The sequence below is a fragment of the Carya illinoinensis genome, chromosome 15 (assembly GCF_018687715.1).
Source record: "Carya illinoinensis cultivar Pawnee chromosome 15, C.illinoinensisPawnee_v1, whole genome shotgun sequence".
Taxonomy (NCBI): domain Eukaryota; kingdom Viridiplantae; phylum Streptophyta; class Magnoliopsida; order Fagales; family Juglandaceae; genus Carya; species Carya illinoinensis.
Window position 1 is genome coordinate 18319916 of NC_056766.1, and position 7112 is coordinate 18327027.

Below are 7112 nucleotides of genomic sequence, written 5' to 3' on the forward strand. Positions count from 1 at the left end.
TGTTAAATCACAATGCAAAACATAAATTTAGAAAAAATAAAATAAATAATAGTACATTACAACTAATTAAACTAATACAATATCATAACTCTTCACATCTTGAATCTTGAATTTAGGAGAAAATTTGATTTCTTTCACCTTGATCTGGTAAATGGATGGCCTGTAATCAACAAATTAAAAAGTAAATCATATAGACATATGGATATTTCAGAAAAGAGTGCAAAGGGTCACCCAACAATGCATAACAGAATACATTAAAAGATACTACATTGCTAAATATTATTATGTCAGATACTATGAAAATTGAAACACACATTTCCTCATTGCCCAAAAAAAGGACATTCATTTCCTCGCACAATGAAACAAATTTCCACATTGCCAAATCATGTCAGCTACAAAGGTACAACAATTATCCATAGCAAGTCAAGTTATTTTAGAGTACCTCTTACTGATTATTCGTAAAAATTGTTTCTACCTCAGCATTAGAACCATGATTCTCAGCCTCTTGCATGTACCAATAAACATCCTGCAAGAAGTCTTCAATAGTAATTAATTAGTAGACAACTATTCTGGGTAATAAAATGTGTGATGCAAACAACAATTAATTAGAGATGAACCCCAATACCGGTAATCTTCTCTCTATTGCTATGGCTGACAGTTCATTTTCTAAATTAAAGTATAATAAGGTCTGTGAGTCCCAGACAACAGCAAGTATTAATATCAATAGGCGTAACTAATGGAGAATTCATATAAGCTATGCATAAAGCCAATAAACATTATTAGTGAAGGCTTACACATTACATCATCATGATTCATCACCATCAACTGCAGGCCAATATCTTGCTGCACTGTTTAACATGCCAATAGGGTATACCATGCATACTATGAACTCACAGCCCATGAATGTGATGACTGAAGCAGATGACAGAATCAGGAACAATTAACAGACAAACAAGGTAGAAAATAACAATATGTTTAAGGTGTTACATTTTTAATTATATGAACTAATTCAAGGTGTAGCAGAAAACTTCTTGAACGAATTACCTGATGTAATTTCCTTCCAGCTGCCTTCAGATGACAAGAAGCTTTGTACGGAAAACTTCTTGAACGAATAACTGTTTCCCCGCCAATGAAAGTTTGGCTTTAAACATAGAAAGTATACATGATTAGTCAACTTATATAAATTAAAATCCTGCAAGAAAAAAAAGTATACAAAGTAAAGCCTCATACCATGATTGAATATGCAGTGTATGCAAAGTCATAAGCTCCAAATTTTGCACCATCAAGAACAAAAAGTTAAGTTGCTGAAGTTGAAGGAAGAGGGTTACCTTAAGAAGAAAAAAATGTAGAAGTTAAGTAAAACGGATAAACTAGTAATAAAAAATCAAAATTAATAAATAAAAGCATTTACCTCTGATGTCAATGTCTTCTACATGCTCCTCTTCCTCCCAAGAACTAAGTGGTTCACAACTCAACCAATTTTGTGTGCAGATTAGTGCTTGGACAGTCTCCAGCGCTAATGAGCTTCGGTATGGGTCTATTACACGTCCACCAACACTATCACTAAAGCTACCTTCCATCTGTTTTAAGCATAAGAAAAAATATATATAATAAATATTTGTCAATTTAGAGCTTTAATAAATATTATGCAAACTTTGGTTTAGCAAATATATATCAATATATGAATATTTTGATATTTCTGTTTGGGCCACTCTTGATAAGTAAACAGTTCTTAATAAATAGTTATTAATAATACATGCACAAACTTTTTTTATAGCCTTTTTTATAATTTGTATAAAATGAAAAATGGTTACACAAAACTTGAAGTTCAAATACATGCAATTCATCTATTGGGCCTCATTTCTTTACTAAATGTTGCGGCCATGAGCATAGCATTAAAATAAATACGATCAAGATCTCTAAAGATTTTGAAGTTGTTTTCGGAGATCTATTATTTTCAGTGGGTGAGTGTCTTTGGAAAAGGAGTCACGAAACTGCACGAATCCTAGTTAATATGAGAGAAATAAAATTAATTTGGCACATTCATTATTCATTCTTTCTTTTTAGACCAATGAATAGCTACTGGCATTCCTATAATTCTATCATAGTCCATTAATGAAAAGTGATCAATTTATTGCTCTCGGAGCAGAAAAGCACTACGAATTAAAAACAACTTTTCCATTTAAGATGGCAAAGATCATAAAACAATGAAAAGCCGATGAATAGACTACTGGAGGAGTAAATGCGGTCGTCCTTCGAAAAGGGGTTGCCTGGGTTGCCTAGCTTACATGTACATGAAGGATGAAAAATTGAGGTTTTCTACAAATTGTTGTCACAGATATTAATTTTCTTATAGAGATAGACACATCAATTTTATTATAACCAATGTTGTCAATGTAGTGAGGGTCATATAATTTATCTACTTCTTTTCTGTAGATCAGACTAAGCATGCATCATCTTATAAGAAGATTCGACCTCTGAATTTTCTGTTTAAGGGTCGTCTAATATTCAAGAGTCCAAGACTCCAAGAGATTAGACGTGGAGGATTAATGACCAAAAACCATAAGAATCTTCGGGAACTTTCGAATGAAAACAAGATCTTGACGAGTGGATCAGAACCTAATATATATGCCGCTAAAGCTAACTGTTTATAACTTAAACAAGAAGAAAATGTGCAACGTATATATTTCAGGTTATGTACTAAGCTAGCTTCAATGTAGCTGGAGAGTTGACCGAGATGAAAATTTAGGACTCTTTGACTTTTGAGGCCTAAGTGATTGCTGAACAGCCAAAAAAAACCAAAGACAACAGCAAACCCACTGGCATGTTTAGCAGGGCTGCTTTTAGGGAAAATGTTTCTAATGTGAATGATTTGTTTCTGCTCATAAATTTGTATCTCTCTAATCTATTTGTCTTCTTACATTGTTTTACTGATCATTCCATAAGCAGTGCTCGCACCTTAATTTCTTTTCAGCAAGTCTAAGGTTCAAACCACAAAATACTAAACCCAGAACATCAAACACAAATTCAAACATTTCGGGATCAGTCTTAAACCTTTATACAATATGATACCATTCATAATATAAACTAAATGAGCAGATGACCTTCAGCATTAGAAAAAAGCATAATATAAACCACAAAATACTAAACCCAGAACATCAAACACAAACCCAAACAAACCCAAGCGAATATCAAACACATATCCAAGCGAAAATCAAACAAAAATCCAAAAAAAAGGAATCCAACTAAACTGAGAGAGAGAGAGAGAGAGAGAGAGAGAGAGAGAGAGAGAGAGAGAGAGAGAGAGAGAGAGAGAAATTAACATACCGCACGGCTAGGGTTTTGGATTCAACAAACTTGAGATTTAAGAAGCGAGAGACGAGAGACGAGTGTTGAGAGAAGAGGATTCGGGACGGCGACAGTCGTTAGATGAGCGACGAGAGATGGATAGAGTAACGAGTTGAGAACTTGAGTTTGAAGAACGAAGAGGATTCGAGAGAGACTGAGAGTGACTCGGAGATGGCGACAGGACTCGACAGAGGAAAATGCACTAAACCTAGCAGGAACGGCATCGTTTTCGGAAGAGAGAAAAAAAAATGTATAACCCGGTTACGGATAATCGGGTTATAAAACCGGATCCGGGTTTTCTTCAACCGCACGGGTGGAATCCGGGCGGATTCCCACACGGATTCTGGATTTCCGGACCGGATCGGAAAAAAATCTAGTCCGGATGCACACCCCTAAAAATAGGGTTTTGAAAACATTTTTTTTGGGGGGGGGGGGGGGGGGGACATAGGTCTACCCTTGTGTGTAGCCAAAAAAAAAACTTGGTCATATGAAAATCAAAATCTCATCCTCATCATCGTCCACTCATCAAATTTACAATTAGTTGAGTTGAGATCAGATGAAATAAAAGTTTAAAATTGAATAAAATATTATTAGAGTTTAATTTTTTAATATTATTTTTATTTGTTAATATTATTGTTAGGATGCGCAAGCTCTGCATATCCTTTTGGAAAAAAAAAATGAGGTTCTTCGTTAAAAAATTTATTTTTTCATGTAGGTATGATATTTACCAACTATTTTCAAATAGAATATATGAGACTTGTACACTTTAAGATTGCAAATATAATTTCTCATCAACTAAAATGCTTTCGTTCACCAAAATATTGTGCATAATATTCTTATATTCCTTGTTTGTTTTTAGAGATGAGATGAGTTGAGATTAAAGTTAAAAGTTGAATAAAAAATTATAAGAATATATTGTTTTAATATAATTTTTGTATTGAGATTTGAAAAAGTTGAATTGTTTATTTTATATTGTGTGAAAATTTAAAAAAGTTGCAATGATTAGATGAGTAGAGATAAGATGAGATAAAAAGTTTTGTGAAAGTAAATGAGCTTAGAATCCCAAAGTAGGGCTGAGTAAAAATTTGAAAATCTGACTCCGACCCCGACTCCGCTCCGACTTTGCTCCGACTCCGACAAGTTAGAGTCGGAGTCGGAGTTTTTTTTCCAAGGAAAGTTGGAGTCAGAGTCGGAGTCGGAGGTGGAGGTGAACCGACTCCGATCCGCTCCGACTCCGATGCCTGGCTTCGACTCCGATTCCGACTCCGCTCCGACTTCACTTCGATATTGTACATATTTAATAAAAATATATATATTTTTATATATATTAATCATATAAGTATAATAACATGTAATAATAATGTATAAATACCGAAATGCATAATAACATGTAACACCTATGGATAAACACTAATATATAAATAATAAATTTATAATAACATGTAATACTAATATATAATAACTAAAGTATTGATTATGTAGATTTTATATAACTATATCTTATATAGTTAGTTAAACTCAATAATATATATACTAGCATGAGTTAATTATTATTATAAAAATATCTATATTCTTTATACATTAATCATATATATTTTATATAACTATAACTTATATAGTGAGTTAAATACTAGTATGAACAAATGTACCTAAAATAATACAATTTTACTATAATAACATGTAATTCTAATGTACCTAATATACCATGTAGTAGTAATGTATAGACTATAGTAATCAATCTATGATTCTATAATAACTTGTTGGAATGAAATTCGTTGCAATTTGTATTGGTTTTCCGTTCTTTTGTCGTAAGTTGTAACTTGTTAATAGAATTAGAACTTGATGGATGATGAGCCATGAGTTGGCTGGATAATTTGGGAGGATAGATGATGATGGATAATTAGTTTGTAATTTTGGTTATGTATTTTTAATTTGTAATTTTGTATAAATGATTTTAATTTGTAATTTTGGTTATGTATTTTTAATGTGTGTATCATAGTTGAAAACTTTCTTCTTACAAGTTTGAATTTTGTTTTATTTTACAGTGTCCAAGATTTTAATGTGTGTATCAAGTTCTAAGGATTTAAGGATGAATGATCCTTGTGTGAATGATTTCTTTTTACAAATTATAAATTAGAAATTTGAAATTATATTTAAAAAAAATTGATATAGAAACCCAAATCTGATTAGAGTCCAAAATTGTAAAATTAAAATATCAAATGGATTAAATAAAAAATTCCAATAAAAATGTCTAACTCCGACTCTGCTCCGACAAGTCGGAGTCGGAGGTAGGATTCGACCTCCGACAAAGTCGGAGTCGGAGTCGAAGGATGACAATATCGACTCCGAAAAGTCGATGTTCAGCCCTACCGCAAAGGTTACTTGTGAAAAAATAAAAGCTGAGAAATGTTTTATATTTTTAAAGAGTTTGCACGTATCAGCATATCATAAATCTATACAAACAATTTTTTTGATAACTCCAAATAAGTCAAGATCATAATGGAATGTGGTCCACATTACTACTATTTAATATTCTATTATTTAATATTCACAATTCTTCTCAACAATTCTCAACATCTCGCACTACCTAAACATACCCTACTATCAAAGTTTGTAGGATTAGTCATGAAAATGGAGAGGTCTTGGCAAAGATGATCCTATACAATAATACAATTAAGCCGTAGTTTGGATAGTGAAAGTGTTTTTATCTTATCTCATCATTACAATTTTCTCAAGTTTTCACACAAAATATAATAAACAATTCAATATTGTCAAATTTTAAAATAATTATAATATTAAAAAATAATTTTCTAACAATGTATTATTTAACTTTCAAGTTTCATCTAAAATCATCTCATCTCATTATCTAAACCGTAGATAAGAAAAGCTTTGTTGTCTTCTTTTGAGCTATATAATAATTTCTGCTAGATTTATGGGCCTAGCCCATGAGCTATCTCCCGAGGGAAGAAGGAAATTTGTGATTTCAGGTCATAGGTATGGTTTAGACTTTAGCTTCTCTTACTTGCTCAAAAGAGACAACAGATTATAAAGAAATCTAGAGGCAAAGATAGTATGCTGAAATAAAGCCCATTGACAAGAAATCATAATAGACTATTTACCATTCAGCCTTTAGTTGTGTTATCGATGACTAAATGCATTGAAAAGTCTTTGTCCAATTAATCATTTTCCATGTTATGAGGAATAAGGAGGAATGCAGGACTTGTCGGGCATGTGTGGGTAGACTAGTTTTTTTTAATCTACTTAGAGTAATTTTGTAAAAAACTTTTACTCATCCTCTTTCCAAATGTACAAAACTCCTTGTCACAACCTTTTTTGGTTTTTCATTAAATATATATTAATATAAAAAATATATTAACTTAAGTTAAAACCATAACTTAATCTCACATTGAAAAGGGGATTTTGCACCTAGCTAGGCCAGGACTAGGCTTCCCATGCCGAAGCTTGAAGTCCATGACATGGTAGACCAAGAAAGGGCAAGGAAAAAGAACCAAGGAGGCCGAAAGAAGGGGGGACCACCGACGATCTCCCCTGTCACACCACATTAATGAGGGATAGACAGGTTGGGATCCTTTCCCCTGTTAGATCAACCTCATTGAATGCTACTTAGAGTGGTTAGCCTCGAGGCTGAATCCCTACAACTAACAAGATTAGCTACATTGAATACGATTCCATGCCGCCCAGGACAAGGGTGATCATTACAATGACAAAAATGTCTCATGAGGGATCAAATATAAAGGGAGAAA

General features: G+C 32.8%; 1 long non-coding RNA gene across 1 annotated transcript; it reads right to left on the minus strand.

Annotated features, from left to right (window-relative positions):
- Window positions 1-205: 205 nt before the first annotated feature.
- LOC122297746 lies at window positions 206-798 on the minus strand. Its single transcript, XR_006238875.1, has 2 exons — window positions 626-798; window positions 206-537 (listed from the first exon to the last, which is right to left on the minus strand). It is a non-coding gene; the product is annotated as an uncharacterized LOC122297746 (long non-coding RNA).
- Window positions 799-7112: the final 6314 nt, after the last annotated feature.